This window comes from Camellia sinensis, chromosome 1, assembly GCF_055761805.1.
Source record: "Camellia sinensis isolate YWXY chromosome 1, ASM5576180v1, whole genome shotgun sequence".
NCBI lineage: Eukaryota > Viridiplantae > Streptophyta > Magnoliopsida > Ericales > Theaceae > Camellia > Camellia sinensis.
This window is the reverse complement of record NC_138961.1, coordinates 89,098,442-89,120,581: the sequence shown is the minus strand read 5'-3', so window position 1 is coordinate 89,120,581 and position 22,140 is coordinate 89,098,442.

Here is a 22,140-nt window from a genome sequence, read left to right as displayed (position 1 = left end):
CAGGTTGCTTACCCGATGTTAGGTTGTTTGAAAACTGCTGCGTCCATAGTGACCATTCCAAATAGGACAGGGAAACCCTACCCCTCTATAGGGGTGTTTTGGCTCTCTTTACTTGCTATGTGTTTTAGAATGTATCTATAAAGGGGAACACACATATCAGTTCGCAAGTTTGAGTGTCAGGCCTGCGGGCATCAGTGTTTTTGGGAATCAGTCATCTATGGGTATCAGATTTAGACTTTGGGATAGCAATTTGGAAACGGTAATCAGTGATTAAGGAACAGTACATTCAGCTTATTGGCAATTTGTTGTGACACCCAACTGCGTGTTGTGTTTATTTTACGTTGTTACGCTGTCCAATTGCCCGTTTATTTATTTGCTTTATTTATCTTTTTACTAGGTAGTCGAGCACAATTGCTTCTGACCCAGTAGATGTTCCCCAAGCACTCTAGATTAGAGGTCGTTGGCTCCATCGTTCTAAGGATCTGGTAGACGGACAACCAGTGTACCACTCTCTACCCCCGGTTACTAGACGGAGGGCAGTTAGGCAGAGGATATCAGTTCAGCAGTCAGTACCGAGGGCTTTGTCTACCCCACCCGAGTACAGTAGGGATCAAGGTTCTGTTTCTCACATAGAAAGGGAACATACATCGATAATTCAGTCAGATTAGAACAGTATGGCCAATTTAGAGGAGATGGTGCGCCAGCTCCAAGAGAGTATGACAATGATGCAGCAGGATGCTGTCCGACAGGCAGAGTTCGCCAAGCAGCAGGCCACAGTTATGAATGAACAAGCAGAGTTAATCGTAAGGTTACAGCAGCAAACCGGAGCATCTGCTTCGCAACAAGTTCCTCCCCCACCAGGAATTCCCACCCCCAGGGAGACAGCTAATGTTCAGAATGACACGGACATTCCCACGGGACCACCTCCACCCCCGATCCTACCCCAAATCCAACCCCAGTTATCCAAAACACCCACCAACCTACCGGACTCTCCCTTTGAGTTCGAGACAGATCCCACAGCATTGAAGTTGAGCAAGCTCGAAAAGCTGTTCAAAAGATCCCAGGGAGTCAAGACCATCCCTGACATCGAAGATGGGTATACCGACGCAGCTGTGACGCTGCCTGACAGATTCAAAATGCCGCACATTGATCGATTTGATGGGTCCGGGGACCCCATGGTGCACCTGAGATTGTTTTCAGACATCTTAAGGCCAATGGGCCTCAGCAGACTTCAGAAGCTGTCTCTGTTCGGCCGAACCCTGTCAGGTGTGGTGGCCATTTGGTATGCCAAATTAGAAGATAATGTCAAGAGAAACTGGGAAGAGACGGCCGAGGCCTTCATTACGCAATACTCATACAATACACAAATCGAGATTACAACCCGTGATCTCGAGACAACAAGGCAAGAGCCTAAAGAGAGCTTCTCAGAATTCGTGACTAGATGGAGGGCCAAGGCTTCGATGATGACCCTAAGGCCTACAGACAAAGACCAGATTTGGATGATTGTGCGCAATCTTTAGCCGAAGTTGATGCAAAAGATGATTGTACTCCTCTTCCGTGCCTTTTCTGATCTACATGAAATGGGGGTGCAGATTGAGGATGCCTTAAAGCAAGGCTTAATTGATAATGACCGGGAGCAACCCCGAAGAACTTTTAACCGCAACACTAATGCAGGTTCAAGCGGTACTACAACTACAAGAGCCTCTGAAGTGAGCATGGTCACCACCAACCCCCCTCTAAGAACCATGGCAGCTGCGCCATTCTCCGGCGCGTCCGGAAGCCATACCCAAACAACCAAGTACCCACCCAAAAACACGAGAACCTTCGCTCCACTATATATGCCCCTATCCAAAGCTCTGGGGGTTTTAATCAGAAAAGGGCATCTGAAGCCCTTAGAACCGCGGCCCGTACCAGAAAGACTTCCCCCTACCCACAACCCAGCCAAATATTGCGCATTTCACCAACAGCACGGTCATGACACCGATTTATGCTTCCGATCACGTCATGAGATTCAAGATCTCATTGATAATGGGGTGATTCTGCCTCCCGAGAAACCCAATGTTGCAAAAAACCCTCTCCCCACACATAACCAAGCTCCACCACCTAAAAGGATCAACTTCATCCAAACTGGGGTCGTGCCTTACGATCCTAGCATCTATATCACTCCTTCCCACCTGCCTAAACCAGAGGTACTCCTTCCCGACTGCACCGACTTGTGCATGATGGACACCTCCATGACCCGACCTAAGCCAATGGTGGTGACTATCGAGAACAAGGGAGAGGAGATCCCAAAGGAGAAGAAGGTTGTTGAGTCAAAATCTGCAGAATCTGGGAGTCGTGTTGAGAAGACATATAGTCCGGGTGACAACATTTCATCAATAGACCAGGATGGGCCAGATGTGGAATTACCAACAGGAGAAGAACTGTGTGTGATCCAACGGGATAGTCTGGGACTGGGAACAGGTGATTTAAAGGCTGTGGAAGAAGACCTTGCCAATCTCCAGTTTTACAGTGACCAAGATCCAGGGGGCGCAGCAGTCAACTGGTTTGACTATAAGGAATCAGCAGAGGCCACTGGGTGGTTAGATGATCAACCAGATGTAGTAAAAGAGTTCCAACCAGGGCAGAGTCCGACAGGGGCACGAATGTCGGCGATAGTCGAAAGAGTAGAGAACATGATACATTGCCGGAGAGCGCCGGTGTTAAGAATTCCGCTAGAGATTGGAGCATTTTGATTGCAGGAATTATTGAGCAGCCAGCTGTGTTGATACGGTCGGAACAAGAAAGATTTGAAGATCCCACGAGAATCAGAAAGGCAAAGGCCCATGTAGGGGCTGAAATTGTTGTGTGCGCAGGAACAGAGAATGCTGCGAGCATAGGGGTGGAAGATACCGCGAGTGCGAGAACAGTCATGCCAGAACCAGACAGGTGTCTGTCGGCTGCTGATGGAATGTGGTGGGAAGATGAGGATTTATGTCTTGCCCATACGGACGAAGATTGGGGAAACAACCAACCCGTTGACACCTGGTACCTTGGAGAAGTCGACCACATGACAAGAAGCGGACGGTATTTCAAGCCCCCGCACCTAGACCAACCGGAGACATCTAGGAAAGATAAGCAAGTCGAAGAAGAGGCTGTACTAAAGCAGTTGAAAAAGATACAGGCAGACATCTCCATCTGGGGACTGCTTATCGCATCACGAGTGCACAGACAGGCTGTCCTATCAGCCATGGACAAGGCAAAGCTTTCCACAGAAACTACGCCAGAACAGCTAGTAGGCTTAGTTTTTCTGGGAGGAGCTACCCCGGTGTTGACCTTTTCTGACAAAGAAGTGCCACCTGAGGGTGCGAACCACAACAAGCCACTCTACATCTCTGTGGAATGCAGAAACAAGTGGATACCCGTGGTACTTGTCGACACAGGCTCCGCCATCAATGTATGTCCAGCAAGGACTGTCTAAGCAATTGGCTTGAAGACCGCGGACTTCGTACCAACAGCCCAGGTGATTCGGGCATACGATAATACAAGCCAAGCAGTCATGGGAACAGTGAAGATCCAGACCAAGGTTGGGCCAGGGCAGCATGAAATTGACTTTCACATCCTAGAGGTTCCCGCCACTTTCAATCTACTCTTGGGGCGGCCGTGGCTGCATCAAGGCGAGGCAGTCTCTTGTTCCTTGCATCAAATGGTGAAATACCCCTATGGAAAGGGAGTAGCCATTGTTTTTGGAAATTCATCGATCCATCCACCGCTGGAAGTATCTACGCTAGTTTTGGAAATTGAGCACGGCATGGAGGACGTGTTTATGTCATTGCTGAGGCTCGAGTTGTACAGGACATCATGGCCGCTAACGACGGGGTATATGTCAGTGCTCAAGCGGTATACCTCATGAACAAGCTTCAAAATATCCCCGGGATGGGATTGGGAAAGAGCGGTCGGAAGGGCATCGCAGCATTGGCCGAGGTGCCACATAACCCACATACCTTTGGCTTGGGTTATCTGCCCACCAAAGAGGATTGGGTGAGGAAAGGAAAGGAAATGGCCGGAAGAGCCAGAGCGAAACAGATGGGGAAGCCTTTTGACTTAATGCACCGGCCCATTCAGGGTACCCTAAACGGACGCTTCGTCCGGGACAGGGAGGACTTTTCGTTCTGTGGCTTCCCAGAGCCGTGGCTGAACGCGGAGAGGAAGTGCGTACCGGGGTTTGAGATTTTCTTTGACCTGCAGTTACCTAAGGATAACATTGCCGAAGAGCAGACAGACCCATTAGCTGAGGTTGAGCAGAGTAAGGAAGTGCAGTCTGAGGACGCTGAAAATGAAATGGGGGTAGCGCTGGCATGTCTACTTTCAGATCCTCCGATCAAACAGAAGTGCTTGGGGGATAACTTCTCGGTATGCATTATCGGGAACGAAACGGCTGCGGGCCTACCATCAACTATTTTGGATGCATCCATCGCACCCTCTCTCGTTTGGCAATACGAAGAGGGATTTTTATCAAGTAGCACCGGGTGAGGTAGTGAGCCGGAATCTGATTCCACCGAGTCTTGTGAGTCGGAATCAGGTTCCAGCTCAACTAAGTCTGAGTCCGGTATTCCTGGGGGTGATAACCCGAATGCCACAGTCCTGTCCAGGTCGTCTTTTTCTTTCTCCTTTGAGTCTGTCATAACAGAAGAATCGGACGGTCTGGAAGTATTTAATGAGAATAATGTGGATGTGGTTTCCGAGTACTTTTCTGTGCCTTTGATATATTGCTTAAATCAGGACTTTCAAAATTTTGACGACAACGACAAGGAAGAAATTCCTTCGGTTTTGCAACGATTAATTGATCAAGAGCAGGAATGATTTGCTAAACCTTTAGTTGATGAAATCACTACTGTGAATATTGGTACTGAGAAGGACCCGCGTCTGGTCCAGATCGGGTCCACGTTGTCTTTGGAGGAACGCGAGCGCTTAGTCGCTTTATTAAAAGATTTCAAAGATGTTTTCGCGTGGTCCTACGAAGACATGCCTGGAATCGATCCTGAAATTGTACAGCACCAGATCCCTCTTGACCCCGAGGCCCAACCTGTCAAACAGAAACTCAGAAGGATTCGTCTGGACTAGGCCATCAAAATTAAGGAAGAGGTCACCACGCAAATCGATGCAGGCTTCCTGCTGGTATCCGAATACCCGACTTGGTTGGCCAACATTGTTCCGGTACCGAAGAAGGATGGCAAGATCCGAGTATGTGTAGATTTCAGGGATTTGAACAGAGCTAGTCCAAATGACGACTTCCTCTTGCCACATATTGATGAGTTGGTGGATTTTACAGCGGGGCATGCTTTGCTTTCGTTTATGGATGGCTTCTCAGGTTACAATCAGATAGTAATGGCACCCGAAGACCGGGAGAAGACTGCTTTCACCACTCCGTGGGGGACATACTGTTATAGAGTGATGCCGTTTGGGTTGAAGAATGCCAGAGCTACATATCAACGGGCTGCGACCACGATATTGCATGACATGATCCACAAAGAGGTGGAGGTGTATGTGGGCAATATGATTGTCAAGTCCAAAGAAAGAGAAGGCCACTACACCGCCCTGCAAAAGTTCTTCCAAAGGATCAGAGAATTCCGGCTGCGGCTGAATCCTCAGAAGTGTACGTTCGGTGTTACGGTAGGAAAAATGCTAGGGTTTCTGATTACACAAAGGGGCATCGAAGTCGACCCTTCCAAAATCAAGGCCATCCTAGAAATGCCACCACCAAGGACTGAAATGGAGGTGCGAGGCTTTCTGGATAAAGTGCAATTCATAAGACGGTTTATCTCAAAATTAACCTTGACTTGTGAACCACTTTTTGGTCTTCTGAAGAAAGGAAGGAAATTCCAATGGGACGGCCGATGCCAAGCTGCTTTTGAACAGATCAAGGAATACTTACAGAACCCGCCTGTGTTGTCACCACCAGAGCCGGGGGGACCGTTGATATTGTATCTTTCGGCAGCCGAGACCACAATGGGCTGCATGCTCACGCAAGAATCAGAGGATAAGGTGGAAAGGGCTATCTATTATCTGAGCAAGAAGATGCTAGAGTATGAGACTCGCTACACACCGTTGGAGAAGGCTTGCTTAGATTTGGTATGGGCTACCAGGAAGCTGCGGCACTACCTGTTAGCTCACTCCGTAATGTTGGTTTCACGACTCGATCCCATCAAATATCTTTTCGAGAAACCGGCACTTACGGGTAGGCTAGCTCGTTGGTTGCTGTTGCTTTCCGAATTCGATATAAAATACGTGACGCGCAAGTCAGTCAAGGGAAGGGCAGTGGCAGAATTCTTAGCCGATCATCCAGTGGAAGGAGGTGAAGTAGTTGAATACTTATTCCCGGATGAAGCCATTTTGCACATTGACGACGAGTATTGGACGATATACTTTGACGGAGCGTCAAATCAGTACGGGTATGGGATAGGAGTGTTGCTGATAGCACCTGACAATTCTCGTATCCCTCTAGCCTTCAAGCTCCGGTTCAAAGTCTCGAACAACGAAGCAGAATATGAGGCATGCATTGCCGGTCTAGAAGCAGCCCTGGAACTAGGGGCAAGACGGTTGGACGTCATCGGGGACTCGAACCTTGTTGTGTCTCAAGGAAAAGGAGACTGGAAAGTCAAAGAAGAAAAGATGGTGTTGTATCACCGGACCTTGGACTTGTTAATTCCTCGGTTTGAGAAGCTAAACTTTGCTCATTTACTAAGAGAGAACAACAGGTTCGCAGATTCTTTAGCAACTCTATCCTCCATGATAGACATCCCATTCGGAGTCCAGATGCGTCCAGTCATCATTGACCAGAAATTTGCGCCAGCCTATGAGTCAATTGCTGCTATAGATGAGGTTCAAGATGAAAAACCCCTGGTATTACGACATTTGGAATTTCTTGGAGAAGGAAGCATACCCGCCAGGGGTAAATGCCAAGGATAAAAGGGCAATCAGAAGAATGGCCGTTCAGTTCATCATCTGCGGAGGTAAATTGTACAAGAGAGGTCATCTGGGAATGCATAAGCTGTGTGTTGAAGCCGAGGAATCGAAGCGCCTGATGGAGGCCATCTATGGAGGAGAATGCGGTGCGCATATGAACGGAGTGATGCTAGCACGAAAGATCCTCAGACAAGGTTACTACTGGTCCACCATGGAGGAGGATTGTATCGGTTTTGTTCGGAGATGCCACAAATGCCAGATCCATGCAAATCGCATGAATATTCCACCGTCGAAGCTATACAATATGACTTCGCCATGGCCATTTTCAGTTTGCGGAATTGATGTGATCGGGGCTGTCACTCCAAAGGGATCGAATGGACATGAGTTCATCCTGGTCGCGATAGATTACTTTACAAAGTGGGTCGAGGCCCAATCATATGCGGTGTTGAAGGCGTCACACATTGCAAAATTTATCAGAAACAATATCATCTGTCGCTATGGGGTCCCAAACGAGGTCATTTCGGATAATGGTTCCCACTTTAAGAAGGAAGTGATTGACTTGTTGGAGAAATATAACGTGGCTTTTCATAAGTCATCCACATACCGGCTGCAAACCAACGGAGCGGTCGAGGCCGCCAATAAGAATATCAAACACATACTGCAGAAGATGGTGGAGACCTACCGGGATTGGCCAGATAAGCTGCCGTTTGCTTTGTGGGGCTACAGGACTTCAGTTAGAACTTCTACCGGAGCGACTCCGTATTCATTGGTTTATGGAATGGAGGCCGTTCTACCTATCAAAATTGAGGTTCCGTCATTGCGAGTGTTGGCTGAGTGTCAAATAGCCGAAGCAGATTGGGAGCAGAGCAGGTTTAAGGAACTCATGCTCTTTGATGAAAGAAGACTGAAAGCACTGTACCATGTTCAAAGTTATCAGCACAGAATTGCCCAAGCTTTCAACAAGAAAGTCAAGTCCAGGAATCTAAAGGAAAGAGATTTGGTGCTCAAGGACAACCGAGCTCCCATCCACGACCCAAGGGGCAAGTTCAGACCCAATTGGACTGGTCCGTACATCATCAAAGCTATCTGGTCAGGTGGAGCTGTGGTTCTGATGGATCTAGATGGCCTAGAGTTCTCCCAACCGATCAACATGGACAAGTTGAAGAAATATTATCCCTGAGAAGGTCGCTAGGCCGAAAACCCGAAAGGGCGACCTAGGCAAAAGTTAGAGCATTGAAAAAATTAGAAAATATAAAAAACTGAACTGAGCTCGCAAGGTTGAAAACCCGCAAAGGGCGGCCTTGGAAAAAATTAGACCGTAAAAGGAGAGTGAAAATACTCGAGTGAACCTAAGCCTGAGCTACGTACGGCTTGATTTCCATCTTTGGGATACGTAGGCAGCTTCATCCTGAAGTTCAGCCATAAACTTTTCCCCGATCAGCTTTGTCCATTTGATCATCTCGGTCATCTTTGTCTGTTGAACATTCAAGAGTCCGGTTATGATCTCCAGTACAGTGTTATTCAGACTAGGGGCAACTTTCCGTTGCCAAGCAGTGCTGCGGTACTATTCAGACTAGGGGCAACTTTCCAATTGCTGGGATCCAGGGTTTGTGCATCTCAGTGACAGATCTCAGGCGTGTCCAGTTCTGATCCATATCGAAAATAGTTTTGAAAAGTTTTGATAAAAGTTGACTTTGTGAAAATTAATCTTTTTACAACTAAGACCATCTCTAGACCAAAATGGGAAATTTTCATTACCATAACCTTCAAAGTTCATTGATTTCAGTACAGAGTCCTCCTGCTCTTGCATACAAATTGAAGTTGCTTTTTATTACATTCATTAAGAAAACTTGAAAGTACTAATAAAGCAATAAATCCGGGGCATAGATAAGTCAAGTGTTCCTGTGCCCCCTCCCAGAGCTGGTCGAAGCCTCTGATGCCAAGCTGGGCCCTTCTTGTGCCTCTTCATTGAGCCAATCCAAGCACTCATCAGACAAAGTGCAACTGAAAGTAGAAGCGCGGGCCAGAAGTTCTCTTGTCCTCCACGCTGTGGCCTGCCGAGCGAGCTGCGCACCTCGGGCTGGGAATGCAGCTGGATACTCTATCCCCTCTACCGGACAGGTCTGATCATGGCCAAACTGACGCTGGAACCGGAATGGGAAATAGAATACGCAGTGGGTCAAGCCAATCAACTGAATCCCGATCCGTCGGGACATGTTGTAGCCCATTGCCGGTAGATTGAGCTAAGGGCACCGCCAAGCAATGCGGTCTATAGACAGGCTGCACATCCAATCAAACCACCATCCCTCGTCAAGGTCGTTGACTAGACGTTGCCGGAAAAAGTAGCCGCGAGCCGAGTATGCTGGGCAAGAGTCCACAACCTGCAACTTATCCATCAACCACACCTGGGAAGGGATGAAAAATAAGAGAATAAAGAATAGAGAGAGAAGTATGATGAGAGAAAAGTGAGAAAAGGGATTTTGTGAGAAGAACCGAGCTTGAGGGTCGAGTGATGTGAGCAATACATATGTGAGATTGGGTGGGAAACATTACCTGCAGCAGTAGTGGACTCCCCGTAAATCTGGTCGTCTCTCGGCGATAAAAGGCATCCAAGCCCGTCAACATCTCGGCCAAAGTCATGGCAATGCAGCCCTTGCCCTCCTTCAAGCCTTGGGTAACCTCAATCAACCGGACGCTAGATCCCCCGGAGCCTGAGGAAAACAGAAAATGAGATAGCATGCACAAACAGAGGGCATGTCGCCGGAAGCCTTGCCAATGATGGTCGCCGCGGTCACCGGTATCCGAAAACCGATGAATCAAACTCGGAATATCTAGCATTCCGTCACAAATCAGAGATCGAGCGTCATACATAGTGAGTCCACACATTCGCCCTAAGCTCTGAACATGACCAAAGTTAAGCTGGGGTAAGATCTCCTCGTCACGCTCGGATTCCATTAAAGCTTGAAAATCTTCGAAAGTGGGGTATACCTCTTGCCCGCTAAAGCTAAAGACATGAGTCACCGAGTTCCAAAACCTCGCTGCAGCATGAAGGAACGGAAGGTGTAGTAGAGAGCAACTCAGAGTGAATAGTGCATTTATTCTGAAACCCCGGAAATTCAGCTTTTCCGAGCCATCCAAGTTGTTAATCCAGGACGAGAGATTCTGGGCAAGAAATCCCTCCATTTCGAGCAAATCAGTGTTGAATTGAGTAGAACTATGAAGCTGAGACCTTTTGAAGGGGATAAGATTGAGTGGAGGACAGGTGTCAACATTCTGGTGATTTTTTCATCCATGGCCGGCCGGCCAAATATAGTGCCGACCGACCACCACTTTTGGCCGCTGACAAGTTATCATGGCCGATAGCCTCCACCCCTGGCCGGTGGTCTTCCTCCTTGTTCTATGAACTGTTTATCCTGAGAATTTGAAGAATGCCACCATTTCCAAGGCCCTCCGATGATGGATTTTGCAGCGTCACGCCCATTTGCTTATCGAGTTGTTGTAAATTTGCTTATCGAGTTGTATTTCACTCTTTTCAAGTCTTTTTTTGCTTATCGAGTTGTAAGTCAGCTCACTACCTGATTATTACGATGTGAATGCTCAATTTTCAAACCGAGTTCAATTTCATTCACATTGTTATGTGATACCATGCGATACGATTCTTAGGAAAGCACAAATGTAACATCATTTTGATTAAAATGGTTGTTTTATTTCCCTCATGTGTTTTGCAAAATACACTTTTTTTTTAAAAGGTAAAACCTACTTAAGGCAGTGCAATGTGTTCAAACCACTAGTAAAAAGGAAAGTAAAGCAAAAAGAAGAGCAAGGCGGCAAAGTATCGAAATTGATGCCAGTAACCTCCCCTTGTGAGCCATGCATCTCCCGCGCCCTTGTTCGGGTCAACTATGTGATTTGGCGCCTTCATTACTTGAGACAGTGCAAGGAAGTACACTTTCGGAACATTAGTAGGCCTTCGAGTTAACCTCAAGCCGTGTCTTCTATGACCAATGCTCGGCACGCGCAAGGAATGTCCCTTCCCGTATCCATTTTGTATCTTGTGAATTCCACAAATCACTTCAATTATACCATGTTACAGTGCTTGGCATTTTAACATCATGAATAACTGGTCCTTACCATATTTCAAATTCCTTTTATACACATTGCATGCGTTGTTGCGTCATGCTTTACTTACATGTGTTCAAATTCCTTTTATACACATTGCTTGCGTAGACCGCATGCTTTACTTACATGTGTTCAAGTTCCTTTTATACACATTGCTTGCGTAGACCGCATGCTTTACTTACATGTGTTCAAGTTCCTTTTATACACATTGCTTGCGTAGACCGCATGCTTTACTTACATGTGTTCAATTTCAAGTTTCTTCATACACATTGTGCACGTTGTCATGTGTTCTTTACTTACATGTGTTTGTGCCTTCACGGCATTGTTATGCGTCCCACTCAACTTGCGTTGTCACGCACTTTCGATTGCATGTTATACATGTTGCTAACAATATTGTACCTGTTAAGTTTGCTTTCTTTTCCGGCACGATATTGTATGTACTGTTCATTTGAGGCTGGTGCAACCAGACGAACCGCGCAGGTATTGTATCCTCTGCATGAGACGTATTGAGAATTGAATAATTCTCTTACATCCTTTCTGCACTGTAGTGTAGTTTGGTGTATGCTAGCTTAAAACGGTTGCATTATTATGCTTCGTTATAGCTTTCTTTGCATGATCATAAGTTATGTTCGGCTTTGTGCATTGTCTTGCATTTTGCCCCTGCCTTCGGGCGCATATCTTCTTTGCCTTGCATGTTTGTCTAAGTCTTCGACTTGGTCAAAAATGGGTCGTCTCTGGGCTTTGACAATCACTCCCATCATTGTTATGACTTTCGAGTTCTGTCAAAGAGGGGCAACTGTAGACACCCCATTTTTGACCGTCCTCAAGACTTGGACGTCACCGGTGGGGACACTCGGTGATCATCCATGTTTGTGTTCGTTTTGAGTTCCCGGAGGCCTTGGTTGCGCGCCTTGCCTCAGGATCTCTCAACTTGTTTGTCTTACGTTTGGTTTCGCACCAAATACTTGTGTTTTTGCTTTGAGGGGCAGGGAATGGCTTGTTGACCATCCCCACACCCCATCGGCCATCCCTTTGCATCATCGGCCATTAATTGCTGACACCGGCCACGGTTTCTTAATACCAATGGCCGGTCGGCACTCCATATGTCCGGCCGGCTATCTGTTTGGCCGGCAACCTCCTTTTTTTGGCCGGTAACACCTTTTTGCCTTCTTCAACCATGGTGCATGCCAGCTGTGCCAGCTGGAATACACCAAACCTACCCCGAGGCTAACATGTGGCTGTTTTGCCCCTTTTGCCCCCTTTTGGTCAAAGCTTCTTGAGGAAGCTTGACCCTTTGTCAAAGCTTCCTCAAGAAGCTTAGCCAGCTGTCTTAGCTTCCTCAAGATGCCTTGACCTCCTTGCCCCCTTTGCCCCCCTTTTACTTAGCTTCTTTGAGAAGCTTAGAACCATTTCTTTTGCCTATATAAGCACCTCTCTTCTTCCATTGTAGAGGGTTAGAGATTTTGAACAAAAAACCAGAGATTATACATATATACATCTGTCATATACTCTCTCTCTATATATTTCTCTCTCTCTCATCCTTAGTGTGTGTTTGGAGGCCTAGAAAGTGTGTTTTGACCTTAGTTTTGCACTAAGGCACACACCATTACACCTTGCTTCGACCTTGAGGGGCTTTGAGGGTTTGTTTTTGAAGTTTTGGACTGATTTTGGTCAGAAGAGAGTGGCTGGACCAGCTGTTCTGGAAGTGTTCTTTAAGGGTAAGACTTTTGCTTTATTTTCTTCAATCTTGCATTAGTTTTTGACCTGCCTTGCATGCTTATTTAAGCTTTGTGTATAACATAAAAAAGTCTTGTATTTGCATGCTTGAGATCTTTCATTAAGGTCCTTTTTTGGTTCGGGGTCGACCTCCCCCTCTTAGGCCTTGTTTGTTCCATTTGGTGCTTTCTTTCTTAAGCTTTGGTTACTCTTGAGTCTTGGCCTTCTCACCACTGAAATCCTGTGGATTTTCAGTGGTGAAGAAGGGGTTTTGTGGTCTTGTAAAGGGGAGGGACACCCCTCTCCCTTGGTCTCTCATTTTGCTCATGTTTTGGCTCATAAGGGTAGCATGTATGCTTGGTTGTATTTGGCCCTATTTCAGAGGTTTTTGGGTGTTATTCGGGCATATCTTACCTCTGTTTTTGGTCGGATTTGTGGTCCCTTACATTCTTAATACACTTGCTTTGTACTCCCTCATTTTGCCTAGAAATGCATCTAGCCATTAGACCATCGTGCTTGCATGTTCTCGCCTAGCTTTGTGAAGCTTTTGGTCATGATTTATCATGATTGAGGTCTGTTGGGTGCTGGTTTGGTCGTATTTGCCATGTTTGGTATAGACCCTTTGTATTTTGGCTTGTGAGTCTTGGGTGTGTGAGTCACTAGCATGCTTTAGTTGGGTTGTTTCAATAATTTGGAGTCATTTCATATGCCATTTCAGTCCCTAATCCATGCTTGAATGCCCACATTCATCATCACTTTCTTGCCTTGAAAGGTTGTTCTTTTGTGCCTTGGAAAATGGTCATTGTGCATGCCTATGTATTTAGACATTAGGCTGCCATATCAGTGGGTTTTGAGGGCCCTTTTTGCATGCTAAAACTCCGTTTTGAATTAAAAAATTCATGTCGTGTTTGCATGGGGGAGGTGTTGAGCAATGCTCCCATTTTTGGCCTTGAATGCCCATGTTTTGGACTCATTCCTTGGCGTGTTTTGACCATCATCTATGTATGCTTTAGTCTTGTTTTGGGGTCCTTTGGGACTGTTTTAGGCCATTTTGGTCCTTTTAAGGTTGGTTGACATAGCTTTGGTTTGACCCCCTTTATGGGCTTCAAGCGTTGGTCATTGTTACATGTCTCGCTTGCATGTTTTGTTTGATTTAGCATCATTCTCTATTCATTTTCAGAGCTTAGCATGTTGGTTTAATGCCCATATATATCGCCTTTAAGTATGCTTAGAGTTGTCCCCTTTTATGCTTAGGTGATGGACCTTGATGTGTGCATGCTTGCATGTATCATTTATGCTCTTGTGTATCCTCTTAGGCCACTGTTTTGGGGGTGGGCTGAGGTCCTCTCATTTCAGTATAAGTCCGTCTTTGCATATTTTGCATGCTTGCATGTTGTATTTGTAGACACCCCATTTTTGACCGACCTTAAGACTCAGACGTCACCGATTGAGCACTTGGTGATGTTGCATAATGTGCTCGTTCAGAAGTTTCAAAGTTGCGGCCGTGAGCCCTGCCTCCGGACTTCCGAACCCTCTTCTGTGCCTTGTCTCGGTTTGCGAACCAGACTCGATTTTCTCTGTTTCTTTTCCTGAGGGGAGGGAGAGGTCCAGTAGACCATCTCTCAGTGGCCGTGGGCTGCATTTTGTGGCCGTAGGCCATTTTGCCCATTTCGGAGTCCGGTTTCCGGTTTTTCGGGACCGTTGGCCGTGTGCCTCGGTTCGGGACCGCTTAACCATCTCCGTTTGCTCTAAATTTTGGCATACTCCTTATTTAATCCCTTTTGAGGGACACTGGGGTCTGAGAAACCCACTTCGTGGCCGAATGCCACTTTCGGTGCTTAACAGCCCATTTTCGGGACCTCGAACTGCGCGTTTTGGCCCCCGAACTTTCGTTTTGCAACGGTTTTTGTTCATTTTTGGCAGGTACCTCTGTTTTATCACCGGAGAGGTCACTGAAGGGTGGGAGGCCAGCAATTGTTGCAGCAACCAGTTATACGTCCTCCGACACCCTCCGGCGCCCGTTTTTCGCACTTCCGGGCTATTGTTGAACACCTTGGGCCCACATTCTTGAACTTTGAACCACATATTTGTGATTTACACACATGGGAGGACCCTAAAAGTTGGTGGCCAGCCATTAATATTACTTGACCCTTTTGACCCCCTCCTTCCGGGCAAATGTTGAACACCTTGGGCCCATTTTCTTGAACTTTGAACCACATATTTGTGATGTACACACATGAGAGGACCCTAAAAGTTGGTGGCCGGCCAGTAATTCCGCCTGACCCTTTTGAACCCCTCTTTCCGAGCTAATGTTGAACCCCTTGGACCCACTTTCTTGGACTTTTAACCACAGGGTTGTGTTGTACACAGATAGGAGGACACTATCAGTTGGTGGCCGGCCACTAAATCTGATTGACCCTTTTGACCCCTAGCCGGCCGGCTAGGGGGTGTGGCCGGCCGGCCACCTGCAGCAAAAGTAACAGGGCGGCCGAGCTCCTTGCACTGTGCACTTTACAGCTGTGGAGCTTTATCCCCCAGAAAATATCAATATCCGGGGGATATTTTGTGGGGGAAAGTTGCTCTCCTTTTCCCCCACCTTTACACCCCCTTTTTGGCCCTTATAACCAGCTGGTGGCTTCACTTGTAGGGGTTAGGAAAATTGTTCTTCAAGCTTCCATACACAAATCCCTTTCTATACCTCTCATTTCCTTGAAAATTCCTAAGTCTCTAAGCACCATTTCTTCTACACCACCAAGCTCTACCATCACCACTTCATTTCCAGCAACAAGGAAGGCTTCTCAAAGGCTAAAGGAGCTGCAAATTGATCCAAGAAGCAACAAAAGCTTTAGTCTTCAAGGGTGAGTAACATTTCTCCTCTTTGACCCTTTTTCTTGATCCATTTGTAAGCCTTATATGCTTTTTGTTTCAAGCTCCGGCCCTAACTGAAAGGGGCCCTCTTTTGAGCTCATTTTCACTTTTCATTAAGGGCTCAACCCTGTTTGAGCCCTCCATGATGCACTTGCTTCATTGATCCTCTTATATGTCATAATCTTGAATGCTATTTTTGGCCCATGAGTAATCTGTTTTTGAGCATGTTGTAGCCTGATATTAGGCTTATTTTGAGCCCCTCTTCAACATTGAAGAAGGGCTCAACACCATTTGGGACTTCCATGTTGTACTTACCTTTATACTCCTCTTTCATTCCCCATTCTTGCATGCAATGGAAGCCTACCATGCTTTTGTTTTTGGCCATTTTACAGTTCTGAAAAAGTTCTTATTTTGGTCCACTCTTCATGTTTCATTTAGGTCCTTTCATGGTTTGGGACCTCCATATGCCACTTCATGTTATATCTCTCTTTTATTCCCCATTCTTGCATGTTTAGTTAACCTATCATGCTTTTGTTTTTGGCCATTTTACAGTTCTGAAAATTGTCCTATTTTGGCCCATTCTACATGTTTTATTAAGGGTCTTTAGCTGTTTGGTGAATATTTTGCATACCTCATGTTATAGCCATTTTTGAGCCACATTTTGCATCGCATTTCTATCATGTTTGTATACTGATTTTGAGACTGCCATACACTGTAAATATTCATATTTTTGGTCCCTCTTCAGTGTTGTAGAAGGGAATTTTTCAGTTTGGACTTTGCTTATATCACTTGCTTCATTACCCCTCTCTTGGCCCCTATTCTTGCATGCCATTTTTGCCATACCTATGCTTGCTGTTTGGCCATGTTTATAACTGTGAAAGTGCCTTTTTTGTGACTGTCGAGCTTCTGTCTTTGCATTGCATGTCCATATTGTGCATGTTTGGCATAGCTATAGGCCATTTCGGGTGCCTAAATTCGCATTTCGGGACAATTCCATGCATTTGGTGTCATTTCGCCTCATTTCGGGACTGTTTTCCCCCATATTTTAGTGCTCAAATTCCATTAGAATGATTGCATGCCATTTCCATGCCATTGCATCGCATTTTGTCATCGCCTCGGTTTGCGTGCCCGTGTGCACGCATTTCGAGGCACCTCATTTTTATCCGTCGGCATCCTATGTGAGTGTGGCCGAGGCTCACTCATGTTGGTATAAGCCCACATCATCATTTCATGTCATTGCATCGCATTTTGTCATCGCCTCGGTTTGCGTGCTCGTGTGCACGCATTTCGAGGCACTTCATTTTTATCCGTCGGCATCCTATGTGAGTGTGGCTGAGGCTCACTCATGTTGGTATAAGCCCACATCATCATTTCATGTCATTGCATCGCATTTTGTCATCGCCTCGGTTTGTGTGCCCGTGTGCACGCATTTCGAGGCACTTCATTTTTACCTGTCGGCATCCTATGTGAGTGTGGCTGAGGCTCACTCATGTTGGTATAAGCCCACATCATCATTTCATGTCATTACATCGCATTCCGTCATTGCCTCGGTTTGCGTGCCCGTGTGCACGCATTTCGAGGCACTTCATTTTCATCCGTCGACATCCTATGTGAGTGTGGCTGAGTCTCACTCATGTTGGTATAAGCCCATATCACATTTTCATGTCATTCGTATTGTGTATGCCATTGCCTCGGTTTGCGTGCCCGTGTGCATGCATTTCAAGGCACCTCATTTTCATAGCATAGTGCATACTAGGTTGTATCTTAGATTGCATTCTGTCATTTTCTCGGTTTGCGTGCCCGTGTGCACGCATTTCGAGGCACCTCATTTTCATAGCATAGTGCATACTAGGTTGTATCTTAGATTGCATTCTGTCATTTTCTCGGTTTGCGTGCCCGTGTGCACGCACTTCGAGACACCTCATTTTCATAGCATAGTGCATACTAAGTTGTATCTTAGATTGCATTCTGTCATTTTCTCGGTTTGCGTGCCCGTGTGCACGCATTTCGAGGCACCTCATTTTCATAGCATAGTGCATACTAGGTTGTATCATAGATTGCATTCTGTCATTTTCTCGGTTTGCGTGCCCGTGTGCACGCATTTCGAGGCACCTCATTTTCATAGCATAGTGCATACTAGGTTGTATTTTAGATTGCATTCTGTCATTTTCTCGGTTTGCGTGCCCGTGTGCACGCACTTCGAGGCATCTCATTTTCATAGCATAGTGCATACTAGGTTGTATCTTATATTGCATTCTGTCATTTTCTCAGTTTGCGTGCCCGTGTGCACGCACTTCGAGACACCTCATTTTCATAGCATAGTGCATACTAGGTTGTATCTTATATTGCATTCTGTCATTTTCTCAGTTTGCATGCCCGTGTGCACGCACTTCGAGGCATCTCATTTTCGTAGCATAGTGCATACTAGGTTGTATCTTAGATTGCATTCTGTCATTTTCTCGGTTTGCGTGCCCGTGTGCACGCACTTCGAGGCATCTCATTTTCGTAGCATAGTGCATACTAGGTTGTATATTAGATTGCATTCTGTCATTTTCTCGTTTTGCGTGCCCGTGTGCACGCATTTCGAGGCATCTCACTTTCATAGCATGGTGTATGTTAGGATTGTATCTTAGTCGCATTTCATGCATATCATGCATATTGCATCGTGTTCGGGATAGGAGTTAGCCCGGGCACGGGAAACGAGGTGCGTTTCGTACTTCGAGTGACGGAACGTGTCTCAATTCCCCAGTCACCGACACTCCGGATTATCCATGATGGAGTTAGGTTTTAGCTGTAGTTTCATGTGCATTCATCCTATATTGAGTTGTGCATTTCGACTCCTCGGCCATCATGCTTCGGTATGCGTGATTGGTGGCACGAGGATCGAGACATGCATACATTTGTGAAAATACATTGCTATGCCCCTTTCCTGCTCTCTGTTGCAGCAAAATCAGGAATCAGCAACTTTCCGGGACTTGGCACGCTTTTCAAGAATAACAGGTGTAAACAGAGGCTAATTGGGGCATCCCAATGGATTTCCGCGCAAGGCAGCCCAGACATACATCTTTCATCAGAAGCAAGGCAGTCCCTGGCTTGCATGCCAGTTTTATTTATTTTCTTAGTTAATTTGTTAATTAATTAGGATTTTGTAATATTTTGGACTGTAATATTCTTTTATTCGGGACTGTATATTTATTCGGACCCTCTGCGCGAGGGCACAACTGTAATAAGTGTGCGTGAGTGTGATGTATGTCTTCCAACCCCACGTCTTTCTCCCTTTTATTTATCCGCTTATGATGGTTAGATTAGGGCATAGTTAAATTAGCATACAGTATGACAGCATGTTTGCATTCATTCATCTGTATTGCATGCACCGGGCTCGGCGCATCATACTAACTGCATTGTACTTTCAATTTCAAAGTTGAATACATGATAGTTGTAACATTTCATATGCCATCTTAGAATAGCCGAGCCTGCTATAATTGCATTTTGCATGTGTTGCATTAGGCATTTCTGTATAGTTAGGATCATGCATGATTTCTAATGAATTCCTATTTTGGCTTGGAGTACTCGGTAAGCTTTATGCTTTAGCATCCTTGCATGCGTGTGAGTGACTGCCATGAATAGCATGCTTACCATGAGGCTATGTGCTTATCTGATATAACTGCCTGAATGCCTGTGGGTGAAGGTTGGGTTACTTAAATTGGAATAAATCATCAAATGTTTTAAAGCCTACTTGCGGGTAGCAAACCATTTTCAAAAATAAACATGAAATGTTTCGTTCCAATTCAGGCGACCCGGTCTATATTTGTATGCTGTGCGCATCACATAGTAACCTAGGCTAATAAACCGGAATAAGAACTCACAATGTTTTCAAAAATTAATATCATGGTTAGTAGAGGCCGGTCTATGACCGGGCGAGCGGGGGTGCTCACGAAGTGACCTTCCCTAATCGTACCCAAGTTCCCGAGCCGAGGCAACTTTGGTGATGACGGACACGTGGCCTTTTGGCACCGAGTCAGGGTTTCCTAAATTTCCCAAAATAAAATATTTAGGTGGCGACTCTGTATCTGGCAAAGCAGTCCATGTTTGGCACTTCTTTCAAAAAAAATCTGTTTTTCTTAAAACGATTTGCCGGATTTGGACTCTTTGGTTCAGACTTAGAACCGTGACTAACGAAAGTCGAGTCCGAGCTGTGGCGAGGTCCCCCGCGGGCTTGTTACAGTATTGCATTGGTTGCATGCTTACATTGTATCATTTTCACATGTTTGCATGTTGTTTAGTTAATGGCATTACATAGTCTTGTTGTATGCTTGATGTGTCCATATTGCATTAGTCTAGCATACAGGATTAGATAGTGTCATGTTGCGTTAGCTTAGCATGTTCATGTTATCTTGCATGAGTTGCATCACTTTGCATTGTATATTGCATCCATGCATTACATTTGGCTTGGTTTGGGGTGTCAAGCCAAGTATGAGGATTGAGGAGTGTTCAAACTCCAAGTGATGTAACACGTCTCAACCCTCGGTTGTCAATCCCCTTGACCTCAACATGATAGGGTGTTGGCATTCATTTTTTTTTTGTTTGCATGCATTTACATCAAAGTTGCTAACTTGGCCTCTTAGGCCATCATGCATCAAAAGTGCACAATTGATGGCCTGAGGGTCGAGGGTCATGCTCCCTTGAGTTCCTTGCATGATAGGGAGTGTGCCCATGCTCACATTTGCTCGAAAATTCCATGCCATACACTGCTTGCCCTCTGCTGCTGTCAACTGCAGGCTTCAACAGGAAGATTTGGCCGGCCGGCAATTATGAGTGCCGACCGGCAAAGAATTTTGGCCGAGAGAAAAAATTTTAGCCGATAACCTCATTCCCATGGCCGGTGGCCTTTTGATTCGGCCGGTGGAACTCCACTGCACTCAGAAAGAAGTTCAGAACAGTTCAAGAGACTTTCATAAATTTCAGAGGGGCAGGACAGTATCAACAGAGGCAACAGTGCTATGGCAGCAAATTTCCGGGCGAGACGAGTCAAACTTGCATCATCCACGCATCCCAAGGTAGGGCTGTGGCCACTTTAATCCATTGTTTAATTTGTTAATTAATTAGAAATTTTGTAATAATTAATTTAGTATTATTTATTCGGACTGTAATATTTATTTGAACCCTCCAAGCGAGGGCAATTGTGTAATAAGTGTGCGTGAGTGTGTGTATGTCTTCCAACCCCACGTCTTTCTTCCCTTTTATTTACCCGCTTATGATGGTAGACTAGGGCATAGTTAAATTAGCATACATTATGCTATGCATACGTGCATTCATACATTTGTCTTGCATGCACCGGGCTCGGCGCATCATTCTAACTGCATTTGTATTTCAATTCCAAATTGAATACGTGTTAGTTGTAGCATTTCACATGTCAGTGTAGATTAGCCGAGCCTATCTTAGTTGCATTTTGCATGTGTTGCATTAGCCATTTTAACATGAACTAGGATCATGCATATGATTACTAACTAGTTTTTGTTTTGGCTCGGAGTACTCGGTAAGCATTCATGCTTTAGCATACCGCATGCGTGTGAGTGTTGCCATAACAGCATGATTACCATGAGGCTAGCTGCTTATGTGATATAACTGCTTGAATGCCTTTGGATGGAGGTTGAATTTCCTAAATTGGAATAATGCATTAAAACTGTGAGTTTTAAGCCCACTAGATAGTGGCAAAACCATCTTTCCTAAAGCCCACTTAAGGGTGGCAAAACCTACATTTCAGCCTACTTGCGAGTAGCAAACCATTTTCAAAACAAGCATGAAATGTTTTGTTCCAATTTAGGCAATTTGGTCTATACTTGTTTGATGTGCGCATAACATAGTAATTCTAGGCTAATAACCGGAATAAGAACACATAACGTTTTCAAAAACGGATATCACGGTTAGTAGAGGCCGATCTTCGGATCGGGCGAGATGGGGTGCTCATAGCTAACCTTCCCCAATCGTACCCTAGCTCCCGAACCGAGGCAACTTTGGTGATGACGGACACGTGGCCTTTGGCACTGAGTCAGGGTTTCCTAAATTCCCCCTTAAAAAATATTTAGGTGGCGACTCTGTATCTGGCAAAGCAGTCCATGTTTGGCACTTCTTTTCTAAAAATCTGTTTTCTCAAAACGATTTGCCGGATTTGGACTCTTTGGTTCAGATTAAGAACCGTGACACAAATTGAGTCCGAACTGTAGCACGAAGGCCTCACGCAGGCGCGTCTACACAAGGTCTCATCAGATTCCACAGTACCAATATAACAAATAATAAAAACTAAGCTGAACAAATAATAAAAACTAAGCTGAACACATCATAACAATTAGTAATGTAACCAAATTAATATCAAATGCATTTCAATATCCCAAATTTTATTCAAATATCCAACAATACTAAACATAATAATCCTAAAATGCATCTAACTATATCCAACAATCCCAAACATAATAATTCCAAAAAGTATATAAA